Here is a 12670-nt window from a genome sequence, read left to right on the forward strand (position 1 = left end):
CTTTTTACACATTAGGCAGGCAGAGTCCCCTATTTTTCACATTATGGCAGGCAGTCCCCATTTTCTACACATTATGGCCGGCAGTCCCCCTTTTTCACACAATATGGCATGCACTCCCCCATTGTTACACATTAGGCAGGCAGAGTCCCCTATTTTACACATTATGGCAGACCAGGGCCGTAACTAACTACGTGTGTGCCAAGTGGGCCTGGCACACAGCGCAGTTGCCCTGAGGGCGCACGGCCAGTGGCATGTAATGAGTCAAACTGACTCATTACATGCCGCCTCTGAAGTCTCCGCCGCTGCCGCACTGGGGAGGAGAGCTGCAGCGCCGGGCAGTGGAGAAGGAGGAGGAGGGAGAGGGACTGGAGCCGCAGAAGCGCTATTTCATTGGTAGTAAGCGCCGCTGCAGCAGCCCCCTCTACTTCCGTATTGGCTGCCCGTCGCTGCTGTGGATGCTGGGATGCAGTTCCTCCCTCCCAGCATCCCCAGCAGCGCCGGGCAGCCAATACGGAAGGAGAGGGGACAGCTGCAGTGGCGCTTACTACCAATGAAATAGCGCTGCTGCGGCTCCAGTCCCCCTCCCTCCTCCTCCTTCTCACCTGCCTGCACCGAGGGAGCTGCACGAGGAGCCTGACTGCCAGCGGGGAGATGGTAAGTATCTCTCTCTCTCACTCTCTCTCTCTCTCTCGGGGACACCGTCTGCCATAATGTGTAAAAAGGGGGACTGGCTGCCGCAATGTGGAAAAAGGGGGACACCATCTGCCGTAATATGTAAAAAGGGGGCCTGGCTGACGCAATGCGTAAAAAGGGTGACTGGCTGCCGCAATGTGTAAAAACGGGGACGCTGTCTGCTGTAATGTGTAAAAAGGGGACGCTGTCTGCCGTAATGTTAAAAAAGGGGACGCTGTCTGCTGTAATGTGTAAAAAAGGGGAACGCTGTCTGCCGTAATGTGTAAAAAAGGGGACGCTGTCTGCCGTAATGTGTAAAAAAGGGGACGCTGTCTGCCGTAATGTGTAAAAAGGGGGACTGTTTGCTGTAATGTGTAAAAAGGGGGACTGTCTGCTGTAATGTATAAAAGGGTCTCTACCTGGTGTAGTGGCGCTACTGTGCAGCATAATTTGAATAATGGAGACTACTGTGCACCGTTGTATGAATTGCTATTGTTTTGTGGCCACGCCCCTTCACCATGAAGCCACGCCCCTATATATTTTTCTTGCGCCTACGGCGCGCACTGCCCCTATCTTACATGGGGGGGGCGCCAATGTCATCTCTTGCACACAGCGCTAAAATGCCTAGTTACGGCACTGTCCCATTTCTTATACATTATGGCAGGAAGTCCCCATTTTTTTACACATTATGGCAGGCCAGAGCCGGACCTAACCAATATGATGCCCTAGGCAAAATTTTGTCTGGTGCCCCCTAGCACCACCGCTATTTCTGCCTCTGACCCTGTACCCCTTTTCCAGCACCATCACCCCTCACCCATAGCAGTCCTCATTTTGGAGTTGCTACCCCTATATTTAAAATAGGAACAGTGTGCACATTCGTCGTGCAGCCCAAAGAGGGTATGTTTTCGCTGCAAAGGCACATGGCACACAATAGTACCCTTAATTTAAATTATGACACACAGTGGTGCAACTTTATTCACATTTTATTATGCAATAGTGTCCCTTATTCACGTTACATCACACAGTAGTACCACTTTACAATATATACATTACTCCTCACAGTAGTGCCGTTTATTCGCATTACACCACACTGAATTGCTCCTTGTTCACATTACACAACACAGTAGTGCCCTTTATATACATTATGCCACACATTAGAGCACTTTATACACATAATGCCACACATTAGTAATGCATTTATACACATAATACCACACAGTAATGCCCCCTCACACATATGACACACATTATTAATGTCCTTATAAACATAATGCGCCTTACACATTCTGCCAACCTTTATTAATGCCCTTATACACATAATGTCCCTTACACATTTGCTGCACATTATTACTGTATTTATACACATGACACGCATAATGCCTTTTATGCCGAACCCTATTGCACAATCAACCTACCTGCACACAGCACTTACATGGCCGCTAACACTGTGACCTCTGCCTCTGCTTGGATACAGATGTGTCCTCATACATCTTGCCTCAATACACCATTCAGCAGGAGATGCCTTGAGTGAGTCAGCTGGCAGCTCTCCTAACGTCAGGCACCTTTTTTTTATAAAAATGCATCTTATTTGCATTTCTGTATGGCTAGGATACACAAGCAGCTTCTACTGAATAAAATGGTATGCGGCATGCCTATATACTGTGTGCGACTGTGGCTGTATCTGCATACGAAATGATACACACAGAATATAGGCATGCCACATATAATTTTAATCAGCAGAAGCTGCTGGTGCCCCTAGGCATGCCAGATGCCCTAGGCAGTTGCCTAGTTTGCCTATACCTAGGGCCGGCTCTGTGGCAGGCAGTCCCTCTTCCATGGGGGGGGGGGGAGAGAAAGAAAGAAAGAAAGAAAGAAAGAAAGAAAGAAAGAAAGAAAGAAAGAAAGAAAGAAAGAAAGAAAGAAAGAAAAAGAGTGGGTTATACTCACCTTCATCTGTGACCTGCGATCCGGCATCCACGGCAGGCTGTCAGGGGTGCTCCTGAGTCACCTGTAGAGACGGCTGCGGTAGGCACCGCCGGCAGCGGCAGGCAGTCAGGCGCCGCCGCCGGTGGGAGGCAGGCGCCACTGGCTGGACTCAGAGGAGACCAATGATCGCAGCAGTGAGGGAGGGGGTGAATGGGGCACTCTCAGAGTCCCGGCAGGAGACAGGCGGGCTCCGGCAGCTGGTGGGAGACAGGCGGCAGCAGCACTGGTGTACTGTGAGTGAGTACTGACAGTGGCTGCGGCCATGCGGAGGGAGGGGAGATGTGCTGCCAATGGTGCGCCTTCAGAACATGTGCGCTGTGGGCAAGGCACCATCGACACACACCTAGTTGCAGCTCTGCACCAGTCCCCTTTTCTTTCCCTCCTTCCTTTTCTCCTTTTTGCCCCATTCTTCACTGCCCCCCGTCCATTTGCTTCCATGCCAACTCCACAAATGAATACCCCCCTCCAAGACAGCTCGCGTAGACCTCCAGGTCCTTATCTTCTCCTCACATTACCAGCCACCGCCTGTCTATCACAGGGTTACAGGGATTGCATTGCGATCCTCAGCTTTCCCATTGGGGTTAGTGTCCCGGCTCACAGGGGGTGCAGCAAGTCATACGTACACCCCTGAGTCTGTCCCTAGCTCTCCAGTAGCAGCAGCTAGGCCTTGCTCAGTTCGGCGGCAGCTTAGCAGTGCTAGGCAGAGGAGGGCAACTTGTCTCACCACCAGTGTAATTTGTAGTAACAACAGTTAGCAGATACCAGTGGGACAGGCTGTTGTCCCTGCAGCTACTGTTGCAATTAGTGAAATCCTTGGACATGGGTCCCACATGGGGTCAATTAGTAGTTGCGCTCACGTGAGGGGAAGTTCCAACGACTCATACATGTTAAAGTTTCCACACTGACTAAATTCCAGTTCACTAATGTGTTTAGGAAATGTTTGGGAGCTCTACATTGTGGATGCCAATTATGGCACTCATTCTTTTAGAGTTGGGGATGCAACTTACACTGCCGCTGCCGATCTTTCATCAACATCATTAAAAAGTTAGGTCATTTGAAGTCTGGGGCTTATAGAGCTTATAGAGTTTATTTTAGGGGATATAGTTAAAGTGTGTTCCCTGCATGTTTTTGGGAAACCCAAGGCCTTATGTTGACCATCACTTTGGGAAAATTAACTTATTTCCAATGCCTTTAAAGAGGTTTTTGTAGTTTTCACCTTCACATGGGTTGCCCCAAAACTTTTGAAGCTTTTATTTATTTACTGCGGACCTTTCCATACAGGTTTTCTCACAAAGTCATGCAAGGTGTGGTTCGCAGAGCCAGCCCTAGGCATAGGCAAACTAGGCAATTGCCTAGGGCATCTGGTATGACATGGGGCACAAGCAGCTTCTGCTGATTAAAATGGTATGTGGCATGCCTATATTCTGTATGTAGCATTTCGTATGCAAATACAGCCACAGTCGCACCCAATATATAGGCATGCCGCATAACATTTTAATCAGCAGAAGCTGCTTGTGCATCCTAGCCACATAGCAATGCAAATAAGATGCATTTACATAAAAAATAGGCACCCGACGTTAGCAGAGCTGCCAGATGACTCACGCCGGGAACTATATGTGTCATTATATGTATAAGGGCATTAATAATGTGTAACATATGTGTAAGGGGCACTATGTGTGTCATTATGTGTATAAGGGCACTAATAATGCGTGGCATATGTGTAAGGGACATTATGTGTGTCATTATGTGTATAAGGGCATTAACAATGTGTGGCATATGTGTAACGTAATTTATGTGTATAAGGGCATTAATAAGGGTTGGCATAATGTGCAAAGCGCATTATGTTTACAAGGACATTAATAATGTGTGTCATATGTGTAAGGGGCATTACTGTGTGGTATTATGTGTATAAATGCATTACCAATGTGTGGCATTATGTGTATGAGGTGCTCTACTGTGTGGCGTAACCTATAGAAAGGGCACTACTGGTGTGGTGTAATGTGAATAAGGAGCAATTCAGTATGATGTTATGTGAATAAGGGGCACTACTGTGAGGAGTAACGTATATAAGGTAAACTGGTACTACTGTGTGATGTAATTTGAATTGGGGGTACTATTGTGTGGCCATGCCCCTTGCCAGCAAAAACACATACCTTTTTGGGCTGTGCGCCGAATGTGCACACTGTGCTTATTTAAATTACAGGGGGTAGGAAAGTAAAAAAAAGTACTGCTATGGGTGGGGGGTGATGGTGCTGGGAAAGGGGTGCAGAGTCAGAGGCGGAACTAGCGGAACTAGCAGTGGTGCTAGGGGGCACCATCCAAAATCTTGCCTAGGGCATCATATTGGTTAGGGCCGGCTCTGGTGGTTCGTGGGACACTCTTACATCTACTGGGCCAGCAGGCATCAGCTTGTGCGGTTTCACAGTTGTTGGAACTGATATGGAAGGAAAATAGGGGTTCTGCGGAGTTGATAAAGGCATGGGTAGGTAACAGAATATGTATTAGTTGTGGTTGTGTAAAAATTGCTTCTAAAGCATTTATACTTTTATAACATAGCAATTAATCAGAAACTGTCATATTTAGAGAGGCATGTAACCTTCAGTCTATAGTAAAAACTTCAGCATATATACAGAATGCGCTGAGATGTTTTTGGCACAATAAGATAATATTTGATAGAGACAGAGGCATAATTAAGGTTTGTATGCAATGTGAGGTAATATTGGCAGACTGCGCTTGCCCCGAGATCGTACTGCGCACGCACCAAGGTACCTTTGCGAGGGCGCTCACAGTGAGGATTTCATCACTGAATGACTGAGAGGAAGTGGCCATTTAGGGGAGGTAATGGGGAATGGTGGCAAAAATGCAGATACATCATGACCATTATCGTGGAGTGTATCTGTCTTCAACTGTGTTTATGTAGTAAATAAACATGACGCCAGCATGGCTACTGCCGCGGTCAGCCTCTCGTTATTGCAGCAATGCTGCATAAGTGTACGCAAGTGCTGAGGACTTTGCAACGGCTCCTGTGGGCGTCTGTATTCTTTTCTGGGTGGCAGCTTCACTTCCGATGATTAGCAATTCCGTAGACTGAAAAATCGCAGCTACATAGGCAAGTGCGCACAAACATAGATTATACCCAGAATGCCCAAGGCTTGAGACACCATTCCAAGCTTAAGCCTTGATCTTATGGTCATATTCCCCGTATTACGTATTCTAATGTGTGTCTTTTATCATGTGTTGTGATTCGCTAGTTCAGGTAATCTGTCCTCATGCCGTATGATGTATCAGTTGGATATCTTTTTGGGAGATGTACTAAGCCTTGAAAAGTGATAAATTTCGCGGTGATAAAGTACTAACTGTCATTTTTCAAACCCAGCCTGTAACATGGCAGTTAGGAGCTGATTAGCTGGTACTTTATCACTGTGAAATTTATCACTTTTCAAGGCCTAATAAAATACCTTACTTTTGCACTCCAAACATTATTTTGTGAATCTGGTTATTACTGATTCAGATTTTCATTTCAGGTGCATGTGAGGTGAGATGGCTTGGTATTGGTCGTATGGGATTGAGTCATTTACTTGAACATCTGTTTAAGGCTGAGGAGATGTTTGGGACCCAAGAATGGATGGTGGTGCAATTAGGAGATAATGATTTAGGTACTTTGAAGTTTATTGAACTAACTAATACCATTAAAGGGGATCTGAAGGTGCTTTGTACACGCTAGCCATGAGTGGGGATTGTATGGTCGGAAATCATCCCCTGGAGGTTTTGGATGAGTGCTCAGGGTGGTGCAGCCCTAGACAGAGCTAGGATAAAAGTAAACTTTGCCATATCTTGGTTGGTTGTGAGTTTGGATTGTAATGTCATCAAGCACCCTCACTTGAAGTTTAAAGAGGAAGCATTTTGTAGGCCTTATGGGTCCATCTGTCAGATGAGGGATCAGTAGCCTCTAGAACCTTTGGTTGGCATTTCCCCTTTCAGAATAGTGTGATTGTCTTCACCCCAGAGGAAGACCTTTGGGTATATTTGTTAAAAGTCAATTTTAGTTTTTTTTTTGGTTGATGTTTGATTTTTGGTTGATGTTGCGTCAAGTCTTGATTGATTTTGTGTTTCAAGGTTTAAATCACAAAAGAGGACCACACAAGTTTTTTTTTTTGGATGTCATTTTGTATGTTTACCCATATCTAAGCACAATTATTGGAAAAGTGTACCCTGCGGGCTCGCTTCACTCACCACGCTTTGGGTAAGGTTACTATTCTCAATCACAGTCCATGTGGAAAGTAAATCAAGCAAAAGTTGGAAAAACATTTAAAAACAAAAGGAGATTTATGGTACACTTATCATGGTTAAATATCTTTCTGCAAGGTACACTGGGTTCCACAGGGAATACATTGGGGTGTAGAGATGGTTCTTGATCCGAGGCACCAACAGGCTAAAGCTTTACAATGTCCTAGAATGCAATGCGGGGCCTCCTCTATAACCCTGCCTCCAGGCACTGTGAGCTCAGTTTTGTTAACCAGTCCAATGCAGAAGCAGGTAAAAGAGAAGGCAGATGTTAGTCACATAGAACCACGTTCTCACGACAGGAGACGGGACTAGCGGTTAATGCCATATAAACCCAAAGAAGCTAAGTGCGTCAGGGTGGGCGCCCTGTGGAACCCAGTGTACCTCGCAGAAAGAGATTTAACCATGGTAAGTCTACCATAAATCTCCTTCTCTGCAGCAGGGTACACTGTGTTCCACAGGGAATACATCGGGGATGTCCTAAAGCAGTTCCTCAAGGTAGGGGACGCACCTTAGCGGGTATGAGAACCCGGCATCCAAAGGAAGCTTCCTGGGAGACAGAAGTATCAAAGGTATAGAACCTAATAAACGTGTTCACTGAGGACCACGTAGCCACCTTGCTCAATTGTTCTGCAGACATGCCACGATGGGCCACCCAAGAGGGTCCAACAGACCGAGTAGAATGGGCTTTAATAGCAGCAGGAGCTGGGAGTCCAGCCTGCGCATAAGCTTGTGCAATCACCGTGCTAATCCATCTGGCCAAGGTTTGCTTATTCGCAGGCCAGCCACGTTTGTAGAAACCAAACAGTACAAAGAGGGTAGTCCTCTCCACATATATAAGGAGAGCCTGTACCACATCCAAAGACCGTTCTTTGGAGGACAATTCGGAAGAGATGAAGGCTGAAACCACAATCTCTTGATTAAGGTGACGAGATGACACCACCTTAGGTAAATAACCAGGGTGAGTTCTAAGAACTGCTTGGTCATGATGAATTATAAGGGTGGACAACAGGACAAAGCACCGAAGTCTGACACCCTTCTAGCAGAGGCGATAGCCAGCAGAAACAGGACCTTGGCTGTGAGCCATTTAAGGTCCTCTGACTCAAGAGGTTCAAATGGAGACTCTTGCAGGGCATTCAGGACAACAGACAAATCCCATGGAGCCACAGGAGGGGCATAGGGAGGTTAAATCCGCAGTACGACTTCAGTGAATGTATGAATGCCAGGTATAGATGCAATTTTTCTCTGAAACCACACCGACAAGGCAGATATGTGAACCTTGAGGGAGGCCAGACGAAGTCCTAAATCCAGGCCTTGTTGCAAAAAAGCCAGAAGTCTGGAAGTACTGAATTGGTAAGCATTGTAATTCTTAGCAGCACACCAGGTGAAGTAAGAATTCTAGACCCTATAATAAATCCGGGCAGATGCCGGTTTGTGGGCCTTCAGCATAGTTTAGATGACCGCCTCGAAGAATCCTTTGGCCCTCAGGAGTAAAGCTTCAAGAGCCACGCCGTCAAAGCCAGTCTGGCCAGGTCTGGATAGACACGAGGGCACTGAACGAGGAAGTCTGGGCATTGAGGAAGTAGAAGAGGACGCTCTATCGATAGACCCTGCAGGTCGGAGAACCAATGCCATCTGGGCCACGCTGGAGCGACTAGAAGAAGTATTCCTCCTTCTTGTTTGAACTTCCGTAGTATTCTGGCCAGGAGTGACACTGGAGGAAACACGTAGGGCAGCTAAACGTTCCATGAAAGTGCCATAGCACTCTGCTTGAGGATCCCTGGTTCTTGAGCCGAAGATCGGTAGTTTGTGATAGTGTCAAGACGCCATCAGGTCAACATCTGGTAAGCCCCACTTGTTCACTAGGAGTTGAAAGACTTCCTGATGAAGACTCCACTCTCCGACAAGCATGTACTGAATACTGAGGAAATCACCTTCCCAGTTGAGGACTCCCGGAATGAATACTGCCGATATTGCCGGCAGAATGCGTTCCGCCCAACAAAGGATTTTTGACACTTCCATCATTGCCGTGCAGATTCGAGTGTTGCCCTGATGGTTTATGTACGCCACCGTGATGGCGTGGTCTGGCCGTACTTGAACTTGTTCTGTATCAGAGGCAGGGTGAGAGACAAAGTATTGGGCGAGAGACAAAGTATTGAACACTGCCCGCAATTCCAGAATGTTTATCGGGAGGAGTGATTACTCCATGGTCCACCGACCCTGGAAAGAGTATTGCTCCAACACCGCGCCCCCAACCCATCAGACTGGCATCCATAGTCAATAGGACCCAGTTAGGGGTCCAGAAGGGACGGCCCCTGCTCAACTGCTGGTCCTGTAGCCACCAGGTCAGCGACAGGCGTACCTCTGGAGTCAAGGAGATCATGTGAGACCTGATCCAATGAGGCAGGCCATCCCACTTGGAAAAGAATAACCTCTGTATAGGGCGGGAATGGAATTGAGCGTACTGTACCATGTTGAAAGCCGACAACATGAGGCCTAGTACTTGCATCACCGAGTGTACCAACACTCTTGGGCGAGAAAGGAAGCATCTAATCCTGTCCTGAAGTTTCAGGACCTTCTCTGGAGACAGAAACAGCCGTTGACTGTGTATGTCCAGTAGTGCCCCCAGGTGCACCATGCTCCGAGCAGGGACCAGCGAGGACTTCTCCAGTTGATGAGCCATGCGTGGGCTTGTAGGAAGTTTACCGTCAGTTGTAGATGACTGAGGAGGACATCGTGGGAGTTTGCCAGAATCAGCAAATCATCCAGTTACGGCAGAAACCTGACTCCCTGGCGAAGCAGATGAGCTGTCATCACGGCCATAACCTTGGTGAAGACCCGAGGGGCCGTGGCCAGTCCAAACGGCAGTGCCTGGAATTGATAGTGTAGGTTGCCAATAGCATACCGCAGACATTGCTGATGCGATATGGCAATAGGCATATGCAGGTAAGCATCCTGTATAACCAGGGATACCATATAGTCTCCGGGTCCATGGCCAGTACAATTGAGTGCAATGTTTCCATACGAAACTTGGACACTCTCACAAACTTGTTCAGTGATATGAGGTTGGGAATAAGCCGGAAAGACCCACAAGTTTTGGGACTAGAAACAGGGTCGAGTAGCATCCTCTACCTCTCTGGGACAGAGGTACCGGCACTACAACTCCTGTATCCAGGAGAGAACGCACAACCATCAGTAGAACTTGCGCCTTTAATGGATCTGAAGGGATAACCGATGTGCAGAACTGGTGAGGGGGTCATCTCTGGGAAGAGACTGCGTACCCATGAGAAACAACTTCTTCCACCCTTGCATCTGAAGTGGATATTAACCAGACCTGGATTAATCGTATAAGTCGGCCTCCCACCCTGGGATCCCCCAGAGGGGGGCCTGTCCCATCATGCCGCAGGCTTGTCATGAGAAGCAGGCTGATGAGCAGCCCAGGAACCTTAGGCCTTGGGCTTAGTGGTTGTTGGGAGCACGAGACAATCTCGGGTATGCCTGACCTTCGCTTTCCCTTAAGGCCAAAAGCAGAGAAAAGTGGTACCTTTTGCCTTCTGTGCAGAAGGACTAGCATTTGGGAGTAGCGGCAGTCATAGTAGCCACCGATTCAGACCCCATTTTTAATAAGGTCTTCCCCAAATAAGATGTCCCCAGTAAAAGGGGAATACCTCCAAGGACTTTTGGAATCCAGGTCCACCATCCACGACCTCAACCACAGAATACGGCAATCTAGGACAGACGTTTTCGACACCTTGGCAGCCAACACACCCGCCTCAGGGGATGCTTCCTGGTGAAGAAAAAGGTGACAGGGAATGTCTGGCATTGTCATATCCTTGGGCTGCTCATCCTCTAATGCCTGAACCAGTCATCAATCTATTTTGCAGCCCCAAGAGGACGAAATCGTGGTCTATGTACACCCGTAAGGGAGTAATAGACTTCAGGCATCCCTCCACATGCTTGTCGGTTCCTACAGTGAGGGGACAGTGGTGAGAGGCAGAGTGGACAAAACCCGATGGGTGACACATGAGTTCACTAGCAGTGAATTACCTACTCGTCATATAACTCTGCAGGGGGAGGCTATTGAGCTAATTCCTGTTGTAGACAGGGGGAATGTCTTCCCTGGATTAGACCAGGAGTCTCGTTTAATGTACACTTAATGGTCAGATTGCGGTAACAGAATTTTAATTACCCTCTGACGTGTGAACATATCAGTTTGCTTAACCACAGTTGGGGAATGCTCTTATCATCAGTGATTTGTAGAATTTGTTACCATGTAACTACAAGGGCAGTGGTATCATTTAGCAATGGTAAATCCTTGTCAGGAACACATAATATAGGGACTGACAGGACAGCATGATCTCCCTCTCTTCAGATAAAATATCAGAGCGATTATTGGATAGGGAGGAAGAAGCAGCCCGTTCAGATGACCCAGAGATACGAGAGTGACCTGGAATAGGGTTTTGCCTGACCAGGGAATGAGAGTCATACGCTACAATCCGTGAGGCAAAATTTTCCCGCCCAAAGCGGAGTAACCATGGGGACATCAGAGACTGTAATGTTACAGGTTGTCCCATAGTGTCACGCTCGGCGTAATTTGGGGTTCCGACAACCGAGTTTTGGCTGAAGGGACAGCTACCTGTGAGGAGAGTAAACGAGGTGGCTGAATGTAATTCCTCCTTATGGGGTGGAAGCCAAACTAAGTGTTAACGTTGGCCGGAGGGCGTAAAGAAAAGGAGGACTTCGTAGGAAGATAACTGTAGTTTTAATTAGAGATGAGCGGGTTCGGTTCCTCGGAATCCGAACCCCCCGAACTTCAGCCTTTTTACATGGGTCCGAGGCAGACTCGGATCTTCCTGCCTTGCTCAGTTAACCCGAGCGCGCCCGAACGTCATCATCCCGCTGTCGGATTCTCGCGAGGCTCGTATTCTATCGCGAGACTCGTATTCTATATAAGGAGCCGCGCGTCGCCGCCATTTTCACACGTGCATTGAGATTGATAGGGAGAGGACGTGGCTGGCGTCCTCTCCGTTAGAATAGATAGAGACACTTGAGTTGATTTACTACTAACTTAGTAATTTTGGGGAGCATTAGGAGTACTCAGAGTGCAGAGTTTTGCTGATAGTTACTAGTGACCACCACCAGTTTTATTTATTATTTAATATAATCTGTTCTCTGCCTGAAAAAAAACGATACACAGTCACATACCATATCTGTGCTCAGCCTCAGTGTGCTGCATGATAATATCATCTATGTATATCTGACTGTGCTGAGTGCTCACTGCTCACACAGCTGAATTGTGGGGGGAGACTGGGGTGCAGTTATAGCAGGAGTACAGTGCACACTTTTGCTGCCAGTGTGACTGACCAGTGACCACCAGTATATTGTCTGCCTGAAAAAGTTAAACACTCCTGTGGTGTTTTTTTTTTTTATTCTATAAACGCATTCTGCTGACAGTGTCCAGCAGGTCCGTCATTCATTATATTATATAAATATTTACCTGCAGTAGTGTTATATTTTTTTTGTTCATCTCTATCATCTTTATCATCTCTATATTAGCAGACGCAGTACGGTAGTCCACGGCTGTGGCTACCTCTGTGTCGTCAGTGCTCGTCCATAATTGTATACCTACCTGTGGTGGGGGTTTTTTTTCTATCTTCTTCATACTAGTAGTTTAGGAGTCTGCTGACAGTGTCCAGCAGGTCCGTCATTATATTATATATACCTGCAG

The sequence above is a fragment of the Pseudophryne corroboree genome, chromosome 3 (genome assembly GCF_028390025.1).
Source record: "Pseudophryne corroboree isolate aPseCor3 chromosome 3, aPseCor3.hap2, whole genome shotgun sequence".
NCBI lineage: Eukaryota > Metazoa > Chordata > Amphibia > Anura > Myobatrachidae > Pseudophryne > Pseudophryne corroboree.